This window comes from Megachile rotundata, chromosome 12, assembly GCF_050947335.1.
Source record: "Megachile rotundata isolate GNS110a chromosome 12, iyMegRotu1, whole genome shotgun sequence".
In the NCBI taxonomy this organism is placed as follows: domain Eukaryota; kingdom Metazoa; phylum Arthropoda; class Insecta; order Hymenoptera; family Megachilidae; genus Megachile; species Megachile rotundata.
Window position 1 is genome coordinate 14,112,605 of NC_134994.1, and position 26,173 is coordinate 14,138,777.

General features: G+C 41.6%; 1 protein-coding gene across 5 annotated transcripts in view; it reads left to right on the forward strand.

The window, feature by feature from the left end:
- Positions 1–26,173, forward strand: part of Mdr49 (Multi drug resistance 49) — a 61,261-nt gene that overhangs the window by 5,677 nt on the left and 29,411 nt on the right. For 2 of the 5 annotated variants that reach the window (XM_003701466.3, XM_012281350.2), the window contains exons 2-5: positions 3,425–3,523; positions 4,302–4,691; positions 4,931–5,111; positions 6,596–6,772. The gene's annotated coding sequence lies outside the window, so the exon portion shown is untranslated. Of the gene's footprint in view, positions 1–3,424; positions 3,524–4,301; positions 4,692–4,930; positions 5,112–6,595; positions 6,773–16,693; positions 16,845–18,762; positions 19,120–26,173 lie in introns of those variants that run through there. The other 3 variants (XM_012281349.2, XM_076538041.1, XM_012281347.2) reach the window with 2 other exon arrangements.

Genomic DNA, 26,173 nt, shown 5'->3' on the forward strand with positions numbered 1-26,173 from the left:
TATCGCTATTCTTAATACAAAATGGCTGGTTGCCAGTTGTAGCGACACCGGATCTAACAATGAGTACACAGGTTAAGGCGTATGGAAAACGTCTGGCACAAATTCATCACATAAAGCTATCTCGAAATAGCACTTATGGCAATTGAAGCTCGAGCATTGACGAATATGTCTGCATGGATGGTCCAATCTCCTTAAGACAAAATGACTTGCCGATTACGAAACGTATTCAAATATAATTTCATGACATAGTCCCATAATAGCATTTGTGTCGTATCAGTTTAAAGTTCAAGGTTTAAACTGTGCATGTTTAATATAAAATTAAATTAGTTGAAGTTGTAGATTCCAAAACATGTCACGAGATAAAAACATAGAAAGCCCTTTTAGTAATCTTCATCGTCCGTTATCGATATCCTTGCATAATTTTAGGCGGATCGATGTCTGAGTTCCGTGCGCGTCCTAATGGTGCAGCTTAGTACACGTGGAAGGGCAACCTCTATAATTCGTGTTCCGTGCATGTATGCAGCGAATAAGGCGACCAGAAAACAAGCAGAGAAAACGATCGGTCGTCTAGTCGAGTCGGTGCTCTCGAACGATTCGTTTCTTGTCTTAAATTTGTGCGGTTTATCGATTATCGACGCGTGGGTTCAACGCTTGGACGATCGAGCGCCAGGTGAACTTTCGTTGTTCTCGTTTCTCGGTGACCGGAATCCTCCTTCCCGAAGAATACGTCGCTTCGAATTTCGCTTCAAGTTTGCGGCCGGTTTTTTAGCAGAGGTATACGTGTTTACGAAACGTCAGCGCGACAACGGAAGCCTTCGATAAATCTTAAAATTCTGTTTCGCCGAAGAAACTTCGTGAAAATCCAGTCGACGGTTCTGTTTTCTTATCGTTCCACGGTTTCTTGGAATATCAAAGTTTCCGAGGCGTTTTCTTGCGAAATACCTTTTCCTGCGATCGTTTAAATTGCAGAATTTACTGCGTTCGATGATCAGAAACCATTCGTCGATAAGAAAGTAAAACATTCTACATGATTTTCTGAATTTAATTTTTACGATCAGCAAAGTCTCCACATTTTTCCAGCAACCTTCAGCAGTTTATCTTTTTAGGCAAAAAATATTGTTTCGTGACTTATAAAACGTAGTTCTAGAGTTGCGTTCTTTTAACGCGTATTTAAAGGCGCGTGTCCTTGGTATCTTGCAGTAAGTAATAACTTTTCCAACCTGACCCAGATTTAACCCAGATACAATGTAGTCAAGGTGTTAATCGAGTAATCTTTCTTATTTGAATATCAAGTGATCTGACTTTTCGTAGCCATTGGATCAGATTGGGATAATTTTTTTCCAAGTATTTCGTGTGCTTAGAGCCCACAACGGTTTCGTCCCTCCACGATCGATTCTATCGCAAGGAAAGGTTAGATCGGTGTGCGTGCACCTTTAAGTACACAGCCTGGAGATACACGATCGATCGTAGCAGAGGTCGACGTACTCGCGTTAACTTTCATAGAATTTATTGTCCTGTGCTAAGGAGCTAACGATTCGAAGTACTGCGTGTTTTTCGATCGAAGAAGGTCAATTAGCGGTAAAATTTGTTATGACACGCGACAAAAAAGATTCCAATGAGAAAATGTTAAACGGTGCACTGGTTACAGTAGTCGCGAATTCGACGTACATGGTGTTGAAACATTAGCTGATTTATCGATCGACGGTGCAGTTTGACACCTTAATTTTTTAGTCAAAAGTTCTGCTAATAATAATAGCAGGTATTCTATTTCTGCACAAAATTCGCCGTTAAGAACGTTCACCATTTTAAACGTTAACGGATTAAGATAATCAAACTCTTCCCCGTTAAAAGTCCGTGTTTATTCTCAAGAAGCTTGCATAATGAACAAATTTATGAATATTTAAGTACGAAATGCACTTTTCCATTTTGCATTTTATGTTGCGCGATTTAAGTGCTGCGAATGCACTTTTACGCTCTGTATGCATCAGCTACAAAAGCCGTGTAGTCCGAACAGCAATAAAACCGTCTTACGCTTATCAAAAGAAAAGGAAGCCGCACACGCAAACTTCTTCAAATTATTTTTATAACCTACTAAATTTTGCTTGCTGTCACAGTAAAAGTGGTCAGACACGTTTAACTCTTTATATTTCCATTATGCAGTAATTTAAAAATCTATTAAAAGTTAAAAGTCTGTTAAATTATCGTTACCTAAAATTTGAAAGAAGAAAAGTGGAGCAACGACTTCCGTTCGTTATTAACCGGATACGTAGCTCGATAGAGACGTATCGTTCTGCATACGTATTGAAAGATTCTCGAAAAGGAGAAGAGATCCTTCGGTGCCTCTTTGAACGATTCTCGATGTCTAGACTCGGTGTATTTCAGCAGCCCGAGGCGAGGTGGCGTCTGAATTCCTCGCTCGAAGGGAAAACTGAAATTCGCGCTAGTGCACTACGAAACTCCATTTCTTTTCTTTTTTCACCCTCTCTCCCGCTTACTACGACTCGTCGCGATACGAGGGAAAAGTTTCGAACGGCTGCAGCCTCGAGGTGGTGGCGAGCAACGGGATCGGGATGATTGATAGCGGGCGAGCGTGTGCAACTGGTATCGCGATTCTAGAACAGAAATATGAACTGGATGGAATAAAATTCGCTATTGCAGTCGGGACAGTCGTTGACCCACGATTCAGATGCAAATGCGAAAGTTACACGCGTTTCCGTTCCGTTATTACCCTCCCAACACGATCGAATACATGTTATTGCTACAATTCTTCCCGCCCAATCAAATAATTATTTAATGAACCGTGCAAACACTTGTAATAATGTTCCCGCTTTCATACGGTGTTCACGTGGTTAATAGTAATTTCGTTGCACATCAATTACATTTGTATCGATATTTTCCAGCTAGTTCACAAGTGCGAGCACAAAAACGCCTGTATCTTTAGTAATTTATATTATCGTGCGCTGTAATCTTCCCTGGTGGTATCTTTAATCTGTAACATTTTTTTCTAATTTATCTAGCGATATCTACTTGAAAAAATGGAACTACATTATGTAACCATCACACGATATTAAGGTCTGGGATACCGAATGAAACGCACGTTTAATTTCATTGCGAGTTCCTTCTTACTAGTCTTTTATACAGAAGTATGTCGATGTAAATAAATAATATATTCTACATGAATGAACTTCGGGAAAGGGAATTTTTATCGATCGTTACGAGCGCTAATCAAGCGGAACGTTAGTCAAACACGGGTTCGGCAATTATCGAATTCCGCGGCTTAACGCGTTGATTACAAGGTCCGAGATAAAATTTGCCGAGTATTTTTTGCAAAATTGTCGCGGGTGCTCCTGATTCCTTCTCGTGACGTGATCGTGTGTTTCTCGGAAAGCGGATTATTGACATTGGCATTTTTCTGTTTGCATAGGCTGCTGTGCTCGTTAATGGCTGCCAGGGTCGTCGGCTAGAGGCCGTTTAAAGAAGTTTCGAGCTGCCAGCGCGCCAACACAGCCTGTACCCGATGAGTGTAAGTATAAATTGATCTGCGTCATTAGACTTCTCGCCTAACTCATCCTTTTCATTCGTTCCACTTGTAAATTTCTAGGAAAAAGCTTCCTAATTGATCACCGTTTTTCGATCGTTTAGAACGTTCTCGTCGATGACTTGTTGGCTCTTCCTTTATCGTATTTCCGCGTTTCGTGTACACGAAGAATGATTCACGACCTTTCCACCCGTTCCTTACGATAACGGTTAATAAAAACACGCGTATTTTTGCACCTATTTCGCCGAAAAACGAGAGCTTTCTGACGATAGGACGAAAGCATTAGTCACTCTGCTTTTTTAATAGAAACGGATCAATGTGTCTTGTCAGTATTTTAGGATTATGACGATTCTGTTTTGCGAGCGTGGGCTCTCGTTTCGTGATTATTCGATCCTTTGGCAAACAGAGTATGCTATAATTTTCGAGAAAGAACGAATTTCTTTAACGAAAGACAATTCCACGGATCGAGTAGCTCAGTGTCGACGGTCTTCGTGTCGAATTAAAGCGAGCCGTCGAATTAAGTCCAATAAAACGTAGTCGTTTGTGCGTTCGAGGCGTGTTCATTTAGCTCGGTTAAATAAATGATCGGATTCAGAGTCTCGCCGTATTAAAGGCATCGCGTAAATTAATTAGAACGATCGTTGCGATTACGTCAGTCGACGCAATATCGCGCCACTTTAGGAACACAAAAAAGGACAAAGCTTCTCGATCGATAGTGATTCATGCCGACTGTATAGAATTTTTATTGAAGCTTTATTTGCAGGTTAGATCGGTGGCCGGTCACATGGTGAAGCAGAGGAGGTTTATCGGCAACACGAACAACAAGATGATCAACATACGAGAATATTTATAGGCATTTTTAGGTGGAATCATCAACTCGTGTTGAAAAGAGAGATTGTTTCGATCTGCATGTCGAGGAAGGTGTGCAGAGCCTGGACGTAACCGGTCACGTTTCGAGAACCGACCGATTGTAAAACGTGTACTGCCAGGTATATCCGGAGTGAATGTAAAATAAACGATCTATCACGGTAGATATTTCAGAGGACGACAGGAGCGGCGCGTTGCTACGCGTTCCTCTAGCTATGGTCAGCCTGACACGACCTGATTTCCTGTTTTACGTAACTCGCAAGAGATGTTTGATTTTCACGCGCAGGTAAGTGGCTGGTACTCGTGTCTCTATATTCCAGAACAATCTACTGAATATTCGAACACAACACGCGTGTCATTTGTCGAGCACACTTGCAGTTGCCATGCAATAAACTTTGCTAGGAAAAATCGCGATGTAAACGCAAAAAGTCCTATCGTAATGAATAACTTATTAACTTGAAATTTATTTCTGACGTTATTCGTCATGCACGGCTTAACAAATAATTGACACTATTAATGTTTCAGATTCATCGAATCTAGAAAGCTTGTGGTAAAAGCGTGTTAAAGCAGTGGAAACCGATACCGATTTTCGAAAAATAGAAGACGAGGTTGAACAAAAGAAACATGAAACACGCACATCGAACGATTCAAAGTTGATCTAGTATCGGTTCATGTATCAGGAGTGAAATCGTGCTTTGTTACACAGGTACAGATACTTTCTAATGCTACGATGGTTGGCAAAGAGGAATAGATTTTTCACGGAAGGCATTCTCTGATAGAAGAGAGGCAAGTTAATCGCGAATCGTAGTGAAAGTGGATACTCGTCGTGTGATTACGTACCGGGAACGTTCGTCCTCAATCGGCCAGACACGATGGAAAATTTCATAGCTCCAGAGAATTTATACTCTTTGCCTTAAAGGGGCACATTTGTTCACTGAGAATCTCTTTTTCAATGTTTGCTTCAAACGATTTATTTTTATTCTTGGAAATATTTTTGTTTTTGTTTAAAAGATTCGTGCAATTGGAATTTGAACATGTCTGCATTTTATATCTTGAGAATAATCCCTGATCTCTAGGTACCAATTAGCAATTTTTTAAAAATATTTATATTCTTGGAAGGATCATTTTTGACCTCGTTTAAAAGATTCGTGCAATTAGAATTTGAACATGTCTGCATTTTATATCTTGAGAATAATTTCTGATTGCTAGCTACATCAATTAGCAATATCTTTAAAATATTTATCTTCTTGTAAGGATCATTTTTGTTCTCGTTTAAAAGGTTGGTGCAATTAGAATTTGAATACGTCTACATTTTATATCTTGAATAAATTTTTCCTACAGCAAAAGTCATTTTATGAAATCGTTTAAAGAATGGTTTTAAGAATAACATTTGTTAAAATCTTTAAATTCTTGCGTCGAGTAGCTTGAAAAAAAATGGTGGTTCTAAATAAAAAGTGAGGAAAAGAGTGGGGATAAATTTTGTAAGTTACAATCGTTTCACGGTTGGAAAGCAGAGACGCCCGTTTTGCGTCAACGCGATTTTCATGGAATTTGAAGTTTGGTGAGAGTGTCGAGAAATGGATATTTGGAATAGCGTAAAAGGTGCGAAGAAATATATGCGAGGAATATGTTCGTTCATATTTCATGCACAAGATACTATTGGAAATGGTGTTCGGTCGCGATTTTGAGTCAGTTGCCAAGACATCTTCCTTCTAAATATCGGTTAACGTCGAGCTTCTTATTCAATGACACTTTGTCATCGTTTAAAGCCGACTGGCGAATGTCATTCCGATTGATCTACTGAGACAATCAGATTTCTGAACACTTTTTATTGACTTATTAAGAACGGAAAATAACGCAACGGAATTTCTGAGGTGCAGATATTTTCATTCATCTGAAAAGTGTTCCGTTCACAGTGATAAATGATAATGTACCTTTTCAAATTACATTTGTTCCATTACTTGTCATGATACATGTAAGCCATAGTGTTGTACGACGAAAAGTACAAGGCAGAAAATTCGGAATTTACGATCGCAATTTCGTGTGTCGCCTTAAAAATACGGTGGTAATAGACTGGAAAGTTTCAACGACTAAAGTCTTGCTGAATTAACTTATTTATATTTATATTCGTGTAACATAGAATTAAGTCCCATCAAATCGATGTAACTAATTTAAAAATTCTCTTTGCAGGTTTTTTAGGTATAAAAGAATAAAAAGGACGAACAAAAGAATTAGTGATATAATTTCTTCCATTGAAGGGATAAAAAGTATAATTAAAGAAAGAAATTTCCAGATAAATACTCAAAGAGATTTGATAATTTATTTGTATACTCGAGCGCCGTAATAGGCAGACATTCTTCGAAAATGGTAAGTGCTATTCGTCTTCGTTATTTATTCTACATTTCATATAAAGCGTGTCGCTTCGGAAAAAAAGCGTTGTCATTCATTTTGGAAACTCACGCGAGAAACAGGCTAGCGTTTTCTGCCGTTTTCAGCGTAAAACGCGTCCCGGGTTTCGGCGTAAAAGCATCGCTAAAAAACGAAACAATAATCCTGGGAAAAAGAGTCACGAGGCTTTCATTGAAGCGTTCAATTTATATCAGCGTGAACGATGGCGTTTGCAGTTACACAATTGCATCGACGTCGAGGCATCTCGCCTCGGCCCATCGCGTTTAATTATAATTAATGAACTCGACCTACGCGGCTCGGATTTATTTTCGAGCCGGCGACGATCCTTTACAACGTTTTAAAAGCTTCCTTGTGATTCTCATTCGCGCTTTAACCTACTACCGATATTAATGCCTCGCTCGAGTTCAACGTTAACGCTAGAACAACCAAACTAATTTGCATTAGCTTACAAACTTTTACTTTTAGATTACACTGCTCTTCTACTACATTACCTTAATATTTTACTATTTTTACGAGTCAACATCTTGTACATCCACTGTTTACTATTTATTTTTCTACTTTTCATTTAAACTTTTGATATCAGTTTGATACAAAGTATACTTGCGTCTTGAAATAAAACCGAACAGTATCGTTAAATATATCTTCAACGTTCGGTTATTTTAGCGTTGACCGGAAGTGCCAAAGAAAAATTCTATGACACTAACCTCGTCAAAAGTTATGCATACACAGTCACGACTCGTAACTGTTTCCGGCTGATTCATTGGTTAATTTGAGCGACCACGGAATTCCGTTGTGTATTCCATATGCTGCCGGAACACGACGTCTTATCTGACTCTCTCTGCCAAGTTTGTTGCAGTTAATAGAATAGCCCTGAGCACGTGGATAATTGAGTTTTGTTTTGTTAGTAATTGCTACGGAGTTCATTCACGAAGTTTGATATCTCAACGCATTGGCAACTATTCGTGGCTTTCCTTATTTCATGAACTGGCTATTTAACGTTCTCTCAACTTTGCTTTATTAAAAATATTCTTTAATCATATTATTTGTTAAAAGTATGAATATTGAAGTGTCAGATTATGAAACATAAAACATCAGGTACAATTTTGTGACATAAATGCAAAATAATGATACATCAATGGTACAGCGATGTGAAGATTAGGATATACGGAAGAAGGCTATGTAGGCTCAATACAAAATGGCTGCCGCAAGCGCAACAAGTACGAACGTTTTAAGATTCAATGTACACTTTTCTAATTTTATGTACATTGTGGCAGAGTATGAAACAATTTTTTACGAATTTAGTTCGTAAACAATATTTAAACATTACAACGTTGTACTTCCATCAATGTTTTAGTAGTTTTAAACCATTAAAGTGAAAAAATGAAATAGTACTCGTGGTTAGAAGTTTCCTAGAGGCAAGAATAATTTCCGTATCATTAAGATTCCGAATATCGAGCAAAAAGAGTCTTTGCTTGTGGAACAGTACACGTTTGACGCAGCGTAGTCGCGCGTTTGACGATCTTTTAAAAATAGTTCGGTGTCTATTTAACAGCAGGTGGAAACGAAGGCGAGAAAGATAAAAGGCGCGGGTCGTCTTTATTCTTTTTATTCCGCTTTGGCCGCGTTTCGCGGAGAAAAAGACGGAACGCGTGACAATAATGCGGAGGAAATGAGGGTGACCCCGATCCGAAACGCAAATGAAGCCGCTTCACAGCGAACTGAACCCGACCACGTGGAAAACTCGTGTTAGTCAGCGGTTTTCCATATCTCTCTGGCGACCAGCGCCACGATTTTCCGCGGTCGCATGATTAACCCGCCCCCCGAAACGCTGCAACGACGAAGAATAATTAGCGGTGATGCGATCCATGAAACTCGTATTAATCGGTTCGGAAATAATGAATGTAACACTCTGTACCGATTAAGCAGCCAGGAAACAGATACGGAAATTGCGCTCCTGTCATAATGTTGTTCAACGCGTTCATTTACCTCTGTCGGTGAATTAATTCTCATTTTAATAAACCTCGCTCATTTAATGACATTCGGTTTATTTTATTAAACTTTTACGTACTTCGGAAAATTGCAAGGTATTAACAAGATTAATACCTTGATTGAAGATTAACAAGCCGCAGTAGATACGGACGGTTTTGGTCAGACATCGACTTTTAGATTGATCCACAAATTTTTTGATACCATGTTTCATTCAATACTGTTTTTAATAGCAATTTAAGTGGGAAATTCAAATGACATGCATGCTTTTATTACGAATATTCGTTACTTAATTTAAAAAACATTTCTCGATATCGCTAGGTAATGCGATTCATCTCCCACAGTACTGTGACAAGCATAACCCAATTCTATTCACAATATTTCAAACATCAATCATGTAACACGAGGTCGGAGTAAAAACGCACGTGGTGTGGAACTTATTAGCGCGAGGGAGAGCAGCATTCAGATTGAAATAATAATAGCGGAATGAGAATTCGAGGATTATCTTTTAGTATCGTATTTATGGCAAGCATGGGTGATCGCAGTGAACGCGATCAATGAAAGAGTAAAGTCGTTAAATTCAGATTGCTATTTCTCCGAGTTTCTCGCCTCGGTAGTTGTCCTCGCGTTAATCCGAAAATATCGAGGAAATAACGCGAATCGTGCGGATCGTGATCGAACACAGAGGGCCCAGGGGCGAGCTTTTGTTCGATGGAAGTTTTCGTTTCGCCGTGCAGCCGAAAGTTATGATTGCTCGGTCGCTTCGATAAAAGAGAAAGAAATAATGGATGACCGCGTGGTCGAGGAACGTTTCAGCCGTACTCGGAAGATCGAGCGTTCGTTTCGCGATAACGACAATGATTTTCGTCGGTGCGCGGGTTAAGCAGCTCCGTAAAATATCGTCGACCATCAATTCGTCCGTTTTCATTGCCAGCCATTTTTCACCGTTGTAATCCGTCAATAAATCCTGCAAGAAGATAAACTGCTGCCATGGTCCGTTACAAAAATGGAAGTATCGTCACAGGGGGTTGACGAGTGAAAATAAAAAAAAAACGCTACAGCGTTCTCATCGGCCTTTTACTTATTCGTTCCTCCATTGTTATTCCTTTCGTTTAATTTGTTATCTTTATTTTTTAATTTCTCTCGAACAGAATATCGAACAATTTTTTTTTGTGGTCAACCGCGAGACAGAATTGTGCGATACTACAGAATCTCGGTTCTATTTTTGATTTACTCGACACGGTTTACGAAAGCCTCGCTTGAAACGTACGCTGTATTTTTGGCCACCTTGGGTTTACTTAACGGAACGAAATCGCGAACGTCGACTTCAGCCAGACTCTTCATATCGCTTGGTTTTCGCTTTGAAAACTTCGTCTCATTAAATGGCTTACTAACCGAAAGTGCTAAATTAAGAGGGAGGTATTAAATAGACACGAAATAATTGATCGTAAGCTGATTATATTCGGGAGCAGACTTTCTGAAGATAAGGGAAGTTCGGTTAGACATAGAGAAATGGTGAGGGATCAGAAATCCATCCTAGAATCTATCCTTAAAAATCCTACATTGCATCTGACAACCCTTAGTAGACCATACTTGACACATTGACCACATTGAACGTACCTATACGTACATATACGTCAATAATATAAGGTAACTCTGTAAGCGAACATATCCGTAAGCTAACATCTAGTACCCAGTACTCGAAGGATTAAATTAGAAGCGATGAACATTGACTGCATCAGAATCGTTCGTTAAACGATGTCAATGAAAGTCGACCTAGGCGTATCGTTTACAATGAATCGATCGATCTGAACCGGACTAGTCCAAGTGTCATGATTTCATTCGGTTACGGAATGCGTTCGCGTTTCAAGCAGTTAAGGGGAGTTCGTGTCAGGGTCCGAGTTCTAAGATGCGTCGGGTGTCGCTGATCGAACGTCGTCGGGTTCGAGGTCCCCGAGAGGTCGAGTTTCGACGGTCGATCGTTCAAGAATGGCTTCGCGTCGGACGTCGGGATACGCTGTCTATTTCTGTCCGTGCGTTGACTTCGTTTGAATAATTCACGCTGATCACTGCCGGAATCAACCGCTTTTGCTATTTAACAATCGTTAGCGATCGTAGCAGCGGAGCGTCTATAAATAGCGGGCAGTCGATTTTTAGGAATATAGCGGACTTGTTTTACGCGCTTCGGTCCAGATAATTTAATACCATGATCCTTGACACGAATCGTTTTTCGTACAGAGATGGGCTTTCGAAAACTCGCGAACGAGCCTCGTCGTGGATCGAGTATTTTTGGAACGCGAAACCCTGACAGAGATGGATACCGAAATTTCGTGAACGATTAAACGCCATTTCATGTAGGGTCGTACGTTTTTGGGACACGTTCGAGTGATAGATACGGAGCAATATGCAGTTACAGAGTGGTATGTCCAGCTAGAAAATTCGTCATTGCTCTTCTGGAGGTTTGGTTCATTCTCGAGGAACCCTCACCGTATTCAAAAAAATTCGACAGATACATCCCACTCGCAGAAACGAAATCATGTTTAATGCGTTTGAAAATAATTCCAAGGCCGATAAATTGAAAACTGTTGACACGTTTTTTGTTACTATTCAAACATCGATCTTGTGTACTCAGACTCGACATACTACGTTTCATAATTTGCTTTTTAAGCAATCTGTATGGTGATTCATTGCCATGATAGCAGATAATGGCATACTCGAGATGCTTGATCTTAAAGTACTGGAACCAAAGGTATATCGGACGTTTCCTCATTGAACACGATTCTACGAATTCCGCAACTCACGGAACAATGAACCTTGTACGATTCTCCCGTAATTCTCCGTAAATTATCGAGTGGAGACAGTGTCGTGCCATTCATCATCGAGCTGTAGACACGACGTATAATCCGTCCTGTTGCAAACACATCGCGTAAGTTGGAAATACGAGAGGAATAATTGCTCGTGGTCCCCCGTTCGATCTAATGCAACGATTACATTGCACCGTGTTTGTACTCGCGTCGCAGTCCTTCGTTAGTCTTCTTCCGTTTAATTTGAAATCGAGTTCCTCTCTGATATCGTTTAATCGTCCCTTTTCGATGTTCACCGATCGGATGTTACACGATACTAACGAGCACACGTAAACCGGATTCAATGACGGTCATTATTTTCGCAAATCACCGTCGACATAAGCGCCCTTGTTATCTGTTACTCTCTATGGAGACTACACATCTTTCATTTGCTTCGGATCCCTTTCATGTCATACTGTGCAGCATCTTCAACGCTGATCGATATATCGTTATGGATATATCATGGATATTTTTGTATAGGATCTTCATAATTTGAAGTTTGATGCGTTAGTCTTCGCGTGTTAAGCTCCGCGTTCGATTCGTGACCGTCAGATATATGCTCGCTGCATAAGTACGCGCTGGATGTCTACACGCTAGCTTTCTATGCGTTGCATCTTTACATGTTGGATTTCTACGTGTTACTATGCTACTATATTACTATGTGCATACATGGAATTGTTATATAACGAATTTTTACACATCGAAATTTTACATGTTCGATCATTATAATTACATAACCACATCAGTACAAATAGTAATATTTGAAGTGTGCATATTAAGCATCTTTATGTGTTAGATTCCCACGTGTTGGATTACTATGTACATACATGGAATTGTTATATAATGAATTTTTACACATCGAAATTTTGCATGTTCGATCATTATAATGACATAACCACATCAGTACAAATAGTAATATTTGAAGAGTACATATTAAGATTGTCATCTTGTGTAATCAGTATAAATAATGTACATAACAGTAACAAATATAAGTAAGAATTTTAGTATTGTTCGTTTCATTAATAATTCGATTACATTCCGAAAAGAGGTCGTTAACTACGATATTAAAGGCGTTTCAGTGTTTAACGATCACTTTTGAAAACAAAATGCGATAAAAGCGACGTTGATGGTCCAAGAAAAGCCGGAGAAATATGAAAAACGATGATCAGCTCCTGCGAGAGAGAGAAAAACTCGAAGAAATATTGCGGTAGCGTTTCGAACGAAGGCTTAATTACATCAAGATGCAACGTCTCGTGCAGATTCTTCTCTTTCGTTTCCTTCCTTCTTTCCTTCCTTAATCGTTTCACTTCCGAGTACCAAGACCTCGATGTTCTTTGCGGTGGTATTTTTTTCCTCTTTCGTTGTCGGTATCTGGCCCTTATACACCGAGCAGTCCATTTAACGTGAATCGGTCGAAAGCTCCGTGAAAATGGTCCGACTCGAAGGCAAGAGGGAGGGAAAAATAAAAAGGGAGAAATAAGAAGCGAAGGGAAGAAAAGGAGCATCGTGGGATAAAAGAGGAGACTCCGGGAAATTACGATTTTAATATCTGCCAGTTTGTGCTGTTTGAAAAACGAACGATAAGATTACAACACTCTCCGGGAAGCTTGCAGACTTCCCTATCGTCGACCGTTTTCTCTTTCAATCGAGAAAAAAACTCGTTTCACGCTCGATTACGAGCGATCTCTTTACACTGAATGCGCGTAAATTATTTTCTAATTGATTCAGAGATTCCACGTCAAAGAGCCGTAAATAGAATAAATGCTGTTATTCTTATTAATCATTAATCGGAGCTTCGTAATTTGTTCAGTTATTACAACCAGTCTCGCGATCTTATATCGCTATTTTCTTCGAGGAACTCCAGCATACATAGCATAGGAGTTACAACTCTTTCTGTAGAATTTCGACTTGCACAATTCCGATAACATCGCCCGCGTTTTTTTCCTGTTTTCCTTGCCCTTCTACTCTTTCCGCCTCATCCGATGAATCATTTTTCGCCGCGACTCAAATATCCGAAGAAAGATTGCGTCGGGAATCTTTGCTACATAGTCCGAAATTTCTAGTGTATCGGGCGATCGTTATGTAGGGGTTGCATTTCGAGAACTCTAGCTCGCTATCAATTTTAGGACGATTCGAACTCCATCGGTCGGCCACAATCTTCTCGAATGGATTCCAATTAAAACGACTGGGCCCGGAGTATGCATGTACGGCTTCGGCGTCGGCGACGTTTCAAAGAGGGTTCAGAGGTCGTCGGAGTGCTTTCATAACTGTTAATAGGAAACAATTGCCGTCTCGATTAAATTCCACTGAACTATTACGGTTGTACCAAGGAGAGGGAGACAACGGGTCGGTCGGGTCTTCTAGTTTCGAGGTGACTGGCCTCTCGTGTTTCGTGTCCTCAGAATTCCACGGCGAAGGTACTGCTTCCCAGTTTTCCATTCCGGTACCACGGTAATAATCAACTGGTCGCTTTTGGAAGCGATTTCGTACTCGACCCGTGATTTGTCACGCCACGGGAACAGAAATTCGCGATTCGCTAGTAAACGGGCTCTGAATTTGTCCTGGAATATCGAACGACCCCGAATGGAAAATGATGCAGGTACAGAACGCAAAGTTCTACGGTAATTACAGTAATTTCACGTTGCATCAAATTTACGGGATGGACAAATACTTAATCTAACCTCGCTCCAGAATAGCAGAGAAAAAGAATACACGATCTCTATGCAAGGCTTAGAATTATTGAAAAATACCAAGAATTGCTAAGTCGGGATGGAAAAGTTGGAAAATTCCCTGGCACCGAAAATGGGTCAGTGTGTCTGCCGCGACGTCGAGGTCGATCTCGTCGCAGTCGTTGCATCTGCATTCTGCAACGGCTGAAATCGCCGTGTATATAGACCAACGGAGAATAATCGATGAACGGTGCTTGTGTTCGTGCCCTCCAATCGCGTCACTTCCTTCAACAGAAACTAGAAACCGATACTGCTCGCTTTTTATCGCGGACCGTTCCAATCGGACCGTGCATGCGTTGAACTCCGCAATGTGTACAATGTTGATCACGACCGAGAGCCAAAGGTCGCTTCTCGTACGCCAGAATGAGTGCCAGTACGTCATGCTTTGGCACTTCGGTACTTTGAAATTTTGGAGGGTGGACTTAGGGATGAAGCATAGGAACGAGTATAGTAAGTATAGGGAATATAGTGAGTTAGGGATCCAGAAACGTAGGTTATTTGGAGCATAGAATGTTTGGAAAGTTGGGACTCTGGGACTTGGGGACCTGCACAATAAAGTTATGAAGCTTGGTAGCTTCAGAATTTCTGAATTTCCAAGCTGACTCGGAGCTTTGCATTACTTCAGAAAACAATGCAATATAAAAGTTGTGATCTAGGTATAGTGAGTTAGGGATCCAGAGACGTAGGTAATTTGGAGCATAGAATGTTTGGAAAGTTGGGACTCTGGGAATTTGGGACCTGCACAATAAAGTTATGAAGCTTGGTACCTTCAGAATATCTGAACTTCCGACTCGGAGCTTTCAAGTTGCATTACTTCAGAAAACAATGCAATATAAAAGTTGTGATCTAGAACAGAGGATTTAGGCCCACGATGACAGTTGTGACAGTCGCACAAATGCAACGCCTGCAAGCAAGCAACCGAAGATAAAAGACGTGTCAAGATCGTATCCACGGTTCTTCATACATTGTCTCGGAACTTCATAAGTCTGCCAAGATTGTATCCACGCGTTAGATCGATTTTATTTTTAGAGCGATAATAAGATTCGATAAGAAATAAATGAGCGATCGTCTCGCGTATAAACACGAAGATCTTCTCCGTGGCTTAAACCGTATCGATAAACGAGCGACTTAATCTCCAGGCCAGGGAAACCCGTTCGCTGATAAATCGGCCGGATTATATCCATTCATCAGAGAAGCGAGCAGCAGTCTGTTTGTAGCCGTTGTGCTCCAGCAACCCACATTTATCTCGTGCCAAGCCTGCGCTTTCGTATTTCAGCTTCAGCCGGCAAGCGGGCCTGGGCCGACTATCCGGCCACGGATTGTCAGTCCTCGCGCAGCATTTTTCTTACTTTCGTTTTGTCTGTGTCGCAATCGATCTTGCGTTTTCGAGAGACACGCGTACCGATGACTCGATCCGTTTCGTAGACGTCGCGACGCGGTCACGGGTCATCGTCGACGAACGCCAGAATCGGGCTGAATCGAACGAGCCACGATCGATTCGGTGCCCTAGAAAAGTTATAAACAGACACTGATTTTGTTGCGCCTTTATTCTCGCGAATTCGAGAACGTTTTTTAAGTGGAGCTCCGTCAGAGTTCTTAGTTAATATTCTGGAGAGTAGATTAGGTTTGAGCCGATTAAATCAAGAAGCTTTATTAGCACGTGGAATTTCACAGCCGTCTTTTAATTCTGTAGACCACTTTCATTCACTTGCATTACATTTGTAAGCTCCGCAAATGTGAGCTGCCGCAGTTGCGGCTCCAAGTTTAAACTCATAAAGGAAACACGACACGGAAAGGTACTCCGACACAAATTTTTCTCAATCTACATTCTGCCGTTTCTTCATCCTTCGAAACATCCCGTAGAATCTGTTTACCGAACGAGAATGGCACTTAAGTGGTAAAAAAATTGCAGTAGGAAATGGCATATGAAGAGATAAGAAATGGGAGCATCAAAGAGGAGAATCTAATAAAAGGAACGAGAGACGTAAGGACAGGGGGAAAAAACAATTGGCAGAGAAGATGAAAAGACGAAGGGGGAAAATGCCGCAATGTTTGGCGTCCTCGGCTTCCGGTGGTTTCGGCGGAGAGCGTCAGAGGGTCTACGAAGTGACGCGATCGTGCCGGGGAAAAAAGGCCGCGGACGTCATCGTTTCGATCTCAGGAGCGTCGCGACGCCTCCGTGTGCCAGGCGGTCAGTCTCGTTCCCAGAATTTCGAGGGTGTATCCGGTTTGCACCGGTTGCCGCTGGCTCGTTTCCGATCACCGAGCGTGTGTACACGTCGTAACGGCGTGCGTCGTCCCTTGTCGCGTCCGTTTCAGTCCGGAGGGATGAAAAAGAGGGGACACGGCGTCGTTGCGTAAGCGTCTGGACGCCGAGGCATCGTTGCGTCAGTCGTTCGAAAGCTACTAAGCATCGCGGGTCCACGAAAAGCCGGCAAGACGCGCGGAGAGTGGCTCGCTCGCCAGCAGTTTGTGAGTTTCAACGATCTCCTCGGGATCGGCCATCAATTTTAGCCCGGTTCCACTTTCTTGTTTTTCGCTGGGCTTCCCCTTCGAGGTCGCGCACCCGGGATTTTCGACTCTCTTGACCTTGCCGCCGGATCTTTCAAGGTCAATGCTACGTCGTCGCAGACACACATCCGGTCGAGTACGCAGACGCGTGGTCGGATCGAATTTTATGGTGGCGCCCGTCGACGCACGATTCACGCAGTGTCGCGTCCCCCTCTACGATCGATCGATCGATACCCCTTCGATCGCGCGTACAGTGATTACGTAAGGATTCCATTCACTTTCCGCAGGATCACTTTCTCTGATCGGTTTGTACTTTTCATGCAAGGATCGCTGGAAGAAGAGTGCTCTACGCAAGGGCTGCTTTTCTTCTCCGAATCGGAAGAATTTATTCTTTATGAATTATATTTCCAATTTTTCGATCTTGGAAAATCTATTAGCATCAAGAGGTGAAGACTGATCGGGGAAGAAAACGCAGTGGAGATTGACGCAACGATGCGCCAGATTCCAGTATTTTGGTTTCACTGCAGGGGATGCTGCGGTTGCTCTCCTTTAAGCTGGCGCGTCGCTTTCCACGCTTGAATTTTTCTTCGAGTCTTCTTTGAAACTTGCGAAACTTTTCTGACAGTTGTTGCGGTGCGCATTAAAGCGTTCGTTGTATTCCCCGACTCTTTATTTATTGTTTTTTCTTGCAAATCGTTCAGACTTTAACACAAACTGATACTGCATTATATTTTACGCTATCATTGCACGGAAGCCTTTCAATATAAAATACAAAGAATAAATATTACATTTAACTTTCTATTCTCTATTTTCGATAAATATCCGAGTAAAAAGTGATCCATCGGCGCTTGCAGTAACAGAGCTTTCACGAAGCTTTAAAAGGAAACTGGGGTTTCCTTGTTATCTGTTTAATCGGGATTATCGGTGTAAGACCATTTCCTTTCCTTATTTCATTCATCGTGGCTCGTGACGAGCATTCGTATCGCGTTCAATGAAGCTCGAACGAGGAAACCGGTGCTCGTGGAATTCAAAGAGGATTTCATGTCTCGCAATCGCCACGCTTTTTCTCGTTACTTGCAACGCGTTTTTCCCCACATCGTAGACAAATGTCATCCGATATTCCGCTCGATTCAGAGAACTTATTGCTTATTCAATTTGCGGTTTCGTCATATTCCTATTTACCTACGTACCCGATCGAACGTTTCCCCATTGTCCTCGCTGCGTATCTTATTTATATTATCATGATAAAGTGATTCAGATTCGTTTCAAATATTCCCTTCGACTTGTGGCGTATATTTCACGGATATAGAAAAAGATATCTACCCAGGAACTCCCTGGTTATTATCGTTTTATCGCCCGATTGCGAGTGCTCGAGAAATATGTAATAATAAAATAACTTTGGCGAGGCTGGAATTTTTTCATTCGCTTCCAAACTGGAGGAATTTCAAGAATCGATACTTCCTGGCAAATTAACTTGCCATGAAAAGTCATTTCGTAAGGCTGGATAATTGACATCGTCGAATAACCACTAAAATTTTTACTCTGCTCACTTTTATTTTATAAAGACTGACCACTGGTACCCTGGTATTAGAAGCACTTAAGTGCATACATTATTCTTCGAGTGCATCTAGCAGTATCCTTCAAGGAAACAGGAAAGTTGCGATTCCCGCGTTCGTCGAAAGCAATTTCCATAAGTAAATCGTCGATCAAAGAGTAGAATCGCGCGACACGAGGCGGGAAATCAACGCGATCGAATTCGACGAAGAAGCGGCGGGTGCTACGACCGAGAACGAGGAAACCCGGAGCATGTAAACGCCGGGTGCCCAGCTTATCTCATCGGTGTAAACGCGAGCGTATAAAAGGCAAGCTCTTTCGACAGGTAACTTCAGTAATTCGTACTCGTGCGGGGACGTTGGGTCTAGAATCGTTGCCGATCCAAATCGCGTGTGAACCACCAACGAAGACTGTTTGGTGCGGTGCCGTGCGGTTCTATCACCTTCGGGACATCTTCGAGACAACTCTCGTTCATCTCGTGGTGTATCAACTCTCGAATCACGCCGGTTCAAGAGGTTTGTGCACGAGCGTTCGTGAACACGCGTGCACTGTCAAGCCACGTAGTGAAGCCTAGTGAAGTTGCGAGGGACACTTATGAAGGGCTCCGTCAACGCACCGAGGCCCATCGTTGATCAGAACAGATACATTTGGGATAACGATTGGAAGCAGTAGTTTGACCAAGGTACGTCAATGGACTAACTTCGTGCTCGTAATCCTCTAATTCGAAACGGCCTTCTGCAATTATGGTTTACATTCCAAACCTGTAACAATCACATCAATTCGAAAAGAATGATCCAAATGGTATACACAAGTCTTTGATCGATCAATTCGACAACAAATTAAACATAAGCATCCTTGAAGAGGTTAATACTGTTTAAATTCATATTTGGTTCCATAGAATCTTGATATCCGACTCTCGTTATATTACCATGGTCGCTGCATGACGTGTGCGTAGATGTACCACGTGGGAATGAATTCACTCCTCTGCCAACCTTTCCACATTCGAGCAAAATAAACAGAAATAATTCGTTATTTGTGACGCCTAAGCATAACATGTCAAAGTTGAAATAATTCACATATGATCTGCTTAAGCTCTTCTCAAACCTTACATTGTTCTTGTTTGTTTAGGTTACGAAGTATCCTACTATCAGCCCGTCCTTGCTCTATGCACTTGCGTAACAAAGCGATAACTTACCGAATTTCAGTAATAAAGCGACAATTTTTATTCTCGCTTTTTATTTTATACAACGTGAGCAGAAAATCGATTCTGATTTGCATTAGCATGTTTATCTCAAAGATTTCGATGGCTGTTTTCCTCTTAAAACCACCTGGCTGTATTTATAGGCTTCAAGTGTCTTTATCGTTAATTTCTTTTTATTCAACCCAGACGGGTTTTTCGGTAAGTTTTTAATCGTCTGCGTATTTTGTTCAACCAGTGTGTCAAATATAGAGACGTAGATATAACTGGTTTGTTGATTTGACCTATAGTCTGTTCAGGTTAAATCATAGTTGCATTCGATATACTTGACCTGAAGTTACCTTTGGTGTACAATGAATCAAGCTATTTTATCGAACAGTTAAGATAAGGTGCTGCAGTTTGCCGTTTTATATCGGTAATGTGGCTTAGAACTATGGGGACATGGAAACTTGGCAAACTTGGGAAGCGGGTTGTTAAGGAGTTGAGGCGTTTTGGAAATTTTGGAGATTAGGAGTTTGGGAATTTGATGGCTGGGGATTTGAGAAATTAGGAATTTGGGAATTGCAGGATTGGGGGATTGGGGATTCAAGGATTTGGAGATTTGGGAAATTAGGATTTGGGGATTGGGGAGTTGGGGACTCGTAGATTTGGAGATTTGGGAAATTAGGATTTGGGGATTGGGGAGTTGGGGACTCATAGATTGGGAAATTTGGAAAATTAGGAATTTGGGGAATTTCAGGATTGGGGATTGGGGGATTGGGGACTCAAGGATTTGGAGATTTGGGAAATTAGGATTTGGGTATTGGGGAGTTGGGAATTCAAGGATTTGGAGATTTGGGGATTGGGAAGTTAAGGACTCGTATATTTGGGGATTTGGGATTTGGAGACTTGTGGTTGACATTTGAGGATTTGGAAATTTGTGGATTGCAACATTTGAGGTCTTAAGAATTTGTGGATTTGGGAAATTAGAAATTTGGGAATTGCAGGATTGGGGATTCAAGGATTTGGAGATTTGGGGATTGGGGAGTTGGGGACTCGTAGATTTGGAGATTTGGGGATTGGGAAGTTAAGAACTCGTATATTTAAGGATTTGGGATCTGGAGACTTGTGGTTGACATTTGATTATTTGGAAATTTGTGGATTGCAACATTTGAGGTCTTAAGAATTTGTGGATTTGGGAAATCAGAAATTTTGTGCATTGTAGGAATTGGACGATATGAGGTCTGGAGGATTTTCAGATTGAACAATTACAGATTCATGGAATTAGACTCGAGGTTTTGGGTATTTATGGATAACATCAAGCACTCAGCTTTGTGTACTACAGCACTCTTTCTTGGAGATTTGGAAATTAGACGGATCCCGATCTAATTAGGCGCATGACCGCGTTAATTTTACACAGGCCCAATAATTGTGCTCGGTGAACAAGAGTCGTTTGTTCAGCAGCGTGTCGAGGTAAAAAATTCAAACGCACGAAACGAGCCTCGGACCACGGCCAGCTTCGTGGACCAGTAACAGCCGCGCTCCCGAAATAATCTTTGTTCGTGTGTATAATGTTTATTAAGCGAGCTGGCTTCGAATTGGCACAAGGTTCTGCTAGGATAGCCGTGTTCGTTGACCTACATCCGCGAAAATCGGACGATTTACCAATTTTCGCGGTCTATTCGCTCTCGCGTGCGCTCTCTAGTCGCTCGGTATTACACGCGTGTTCCGGTTCTCCGCGTCGAATAACGCGGAATGAAGTCAAACCGACTGTTGTTACTGTACCTGTGTGCCGGTTATTAAAGCCCGAAATAAACTTCGTTGATCTCTATTGGCTCTATGAACGCGAACTGGTGGAACGCCAAATTTTAACCGAGTCTCTTTAGCCGGATGCGAAACATTCCGCGTCGATATTGACGTCGTTACGCATTAACCTAGCGGGATTAAAGCGGTTCGTGGCAAGAAAAATATTCTGCTTCTATGTGCCTGCTTATTTGAATTTTCAGAGCTAGTTTAGATGCCTAAAGGTATTCGCCGACCTTTGCGTTCCTTAATCTCTAAAATTTTTTAATAAAAATTAATGTACGTACGAGGGAGTTTGTTAAGCTCTTTGCATATGAATTTTATTGCGGTTCTGAAAGTTTCTTCAAAGTTGTCCTACATTTTGTATTAAATTTAATAGCGAGTCACCTTTTAAGAACAAATGGTTAACATTTGTAAGTATTTTTATTTGAAGAAAAATTGAGCAAAATGTAAACCTTATCTTACCTGGAATAATGATAGAATGGTTCATGAGAAGGTTGGTCGCAAATTGGCGCCGTTTTGTTGGCTTTGTTTCGTTATCTTCGTATTATTATGTCCACTAATGATTTCGACGCCTCTGATAAATAACTGTTTATCGCACCCCGTGAAGCAACTCTGAGTAATCAACACGAAGTAAATGAATTTATTGCGTATCCTTCCTCTTGATAAACAAATTGCGAGGCGAAGAATAAATAACATAATTTCGTGTTTGACAATGTTTCTTATCTTTGGAATGGTCGCAAAAGTCCGATGACGTTTGCGCGCATACGTCGTGTTTGTCAATAAAGATGATAAATTAACGAGCTTAATTTAATTACGATAACGAGTGAAGTGGTTTTTATTTCATAAATTACCACTACTTTAAAATATATCATGGTTTTCATATTAAGGTTTCTTTTAGATCTAGGTTAGGTTAAGTTAGGTTGTGTTTGGTTAGGTTGATGGTTTTTCAATGAGCCACTGCATTGTTTAGAAGTTTAATAAAATAATATAGAACTACATCTCCAGAAAATTATATCAATTTGCATTACAGTATTATTGTCAGAATTATTTTTATTTATTCTTATTTAAAATGAATTTTTATACGGTGTTGTAATTGTCTCGTTTAAATGATAATCAGCCTGACAATAGCCGGCACCAAACAATAATAAGTCGAGTTGATTAGATAAATATCGTTGCCCTTTTGGTATCGATATACGATTTGTGAGTAAACGAAAACGATTCGAAGTTATCGCGTCTCTCACAAATAACTCTGGATACAATCGACGAGCTTCTGGTTCTATTGAACAGCGAACACTTGTGCGTTTACTTTTTGGCTCTTATCAGTCGAGGCTGATTTCATAGTCATGGGTGACGCATAAAGACCCCACCTGACTCTCTTTCATTACACCACGGAAGTCTTCTTATAAAACGGCAATTAAAATGTCGCAGGAATTAAGTCAGAAAATGAAGAAAACCATTGCAGGATTTAATCTTGTGTCAATATAATGTCGACGTTTCTTAGAAATCATCCTTCGTTACGCAAAGATTATGCATTTTTTTCAACTGATTCAACTGATGCTATCAAAGAAAGAGTTAAGCAAAGAAAACCTATTTTCCTATAAACAGCAGTAAGAAAAATTTTGAAAAATGTAAGGATTATATTTCAGTCTATTCCCCAAACCCTTCACGCGAAGTCATCGTTATTTTTACTGCCAAGTAAAGTGGTGTCCATCGAGAACCGTCAGATAAAATGTCAATCTACCTTGAGGATGATCGAACGGGGCTGGTCTCGAATCGATTAGATTCAGGAAAACCCGTTCGCTAGATCGGAGTGTCGAATTTTATTTCACGCCAGTTCGCTTCTCGTTCCTTCTCGTTGGTCAAAGCTTTCTCGATAGAAAGGGGGACACGATACGAGAAAAAAACGAACTCACTGTCGTCTAGAGACGGAGATATCGAGGATATCCAAGAGCCACCGAGAGGAAACAGCTCCTTCGTGACAGAATTAATTTTTACAAGGGGATTAGGTAGCTCCTGGTCAGACACCGAGAAGAAGGCGATGTCCCGTGATCGAATCTTTTCTATTTGTCACCAATCGGATTACTTGATCTTCGCAAGTTTTTCTCTTTGCCAACTTGTTTCTTGCAGGACTAGTGGTTGCTGTGTCTCGGAGTACAGCAAGAAAAAGGAAGTTCAAAGGGTGATTTCAGGGCTTATAGTATTAGTCGGCTGGAGTATTGGTGATTAGGATTTGGGACGTGGATTAGGGACGTGGGGTACTCGGGACATTAGATATACGGGACGTGGGGTACTCGGGACATTAGATATTCGGGACGTGGAGTACTCGGGACATTCGATATTCGGGACGTGGGGTACTCGGGAAATTAGATATTCGGGGCGTGGGGTACTCGGGGCGTGGGGTACTCGGGACGTGGGGTACTCGGGAAATTAGATATTCGGGGCGTGGGGTACTCGGGGCGTGGGGTACTCGGGGCGTGGGGTACTCGGGGCGTGGGGTACTCGGGGCGTGGGGTACTCGGGACGTGGGGTACTCGGGAAATTAGATATTCGGGGTGTGGGGTACTCGGGGCGTGGGGTACTCGGGACGTGGGGTACTCGGGAAATTAGATATTCGGGGCGTGGGGTACTCGGGAAATTAGATATTCGGGGCGTGGGGTACTCGGGGCGTGGGGTACTCGGGGCGTGGGGTACTCGGGACGTGGGGTACTCGGGACATTAGATATTCGGGACGTGGGGTACTCGGGACATTAGATATTCGGGACATGGAGGTTTTCGGACGTAGTAAACTCGCGACATAGAGATTTCGATATGTAGGTATTCGGGGCGTAGAAATTTTGGGATATAGGAGTTTCAAGACGTGGCGATTTCGGGATACAGCGACCATGGGACGTAGGAATTTCAAGACATAGGGATTTCGGGGTATGGGACTCTCAAAACTTACAAATCCCAGAAGATAGCAATTCAGGGACGTAGGAATTTCAGAGTATAGGAGTTTCAAAACGTACAGATTTCATAATATATCAATTCTGGGACCTACAGATTTGAAGACACTGAGAATTAGAAATACGTGGACCTTGACACATTAGAGCATCAAGACGTAGAGCTCTTCAAACATAAACTTTGGTATCAAGATCTGAAGACCTCCATACTCCACAATTTCAGTCTCTGTATCCAACCATGACAACTCCATTCAACATTCAATATCTTCCAAAGGATTCCAAAAACTCCACCCCGAAATCCTTTTCCAATTTGAAGGCAGTAATCAGGAAGCGTATGCGATAAAATGTAAGGTTTATCGAGGTGCCGATCGAAGCGACATATCGACGTCACCGTCGATCTGGTCGTATCGCTGTCACGCGTTCCAATATCACCGGTATTTCCAGCCTCTTGAACTCTTTTGCACCTCTTATTGGGGGGCTCAGACAGGGATTTATTCGACGCCTTCCCTGCGGCATTGATTCTAGGAACACCTCGACGTAACAGTTGGAAAGCTTGCAATCGGTAAGCAACGATGCGACTGTAAACAATTGTACACGAAGTGTTTGCATTTCTGTCAGCGCGCATCGAGGCGTCGGTAAAACGCTGACGTTACACGCTGTTCTCTTTGTCTTTTGCACGCGAACGACGCGGATTAGGCGACTCGACGCGACAGTAACGATGGATATCAAGTGGGAATTTTCGAGTAGGGCATCACGGTGGCGGCGCGGTTGTTTCGATTAAGACGGAGATATAAACTGGATCAGGCGCCGGATTAACTTTCGATAACAACATCAATGGAGTATCGATCACCTGTCCATAACCCAAACATTATCTTCTTAATTCATTACCCGGCGTTTTTTTGGACATCTTTGTAAAGGATTTTTTATTGCTGGAGATCTTTTACTGATTTAACGGGTGGTTTAATATGGGTTCTGCAAGGCGTAACGCTTGGTAGTTAGGTTAGGTGTGTATAATTCATGGTTGTATAATGCGTGCAATTAGGAGGTATGATAATTGCGACGCGCCATAGTTACGACGCATAGTAGTATAACGCGTGATAGTTACGACATGTGGTACGGGTTAGTTACGATAGTACTGAGCTAATATAACGTGTGACAATTTTAATTGGTCATAGTTACTGCGTGTGATAATCGCAACCTGTAATTACAATGTAATTATAACCTAACAGCTACAAGTTGTAGTAATTATGTTGATAGTGATATACTGTAATAGTATAACTAATACTTGCAATGTTATCACACATTATGCTAATGTCCTACCTGATAGTACCTAGTATGCTGATAAAGTACCATATGTAACACACGGTAACATGTGTAATCTGTGCAAATGCATACATGTGGTAATAAAACATAATATGGTAAAATATCATGGATGTCCAACACAGCGGGTGGCAATATAGCGGGACATAAAATTTACGTAACAATCGATAAAAAAAGATAATAGAAAAAGAGGAGCAAGATTGAAAAGAGTGGGAAAGCCCCCGCTTTTTGCCAACATCGAAGAAGCTTCCGCAAGATGGACTTGGCAGAAAAGTGGGCGTCGTTGGCCAGACTCGTCCAAGGTTGTAGACAATTCTCGTCTGTCAGGGTCCTCTACGTATTTAGCCTTCCGATGTTGCACGTGGACAGCGAGTATGTGTCGCGTGTATATAAAAATACGTCCAGACGAGCTTCACAAACGCGTCTTCCTCGTTGGCGATTTTGTCGGAGCGTTTATACATGTTGTAGTCGCGTCTCGTTCGCGCATCTGTGTA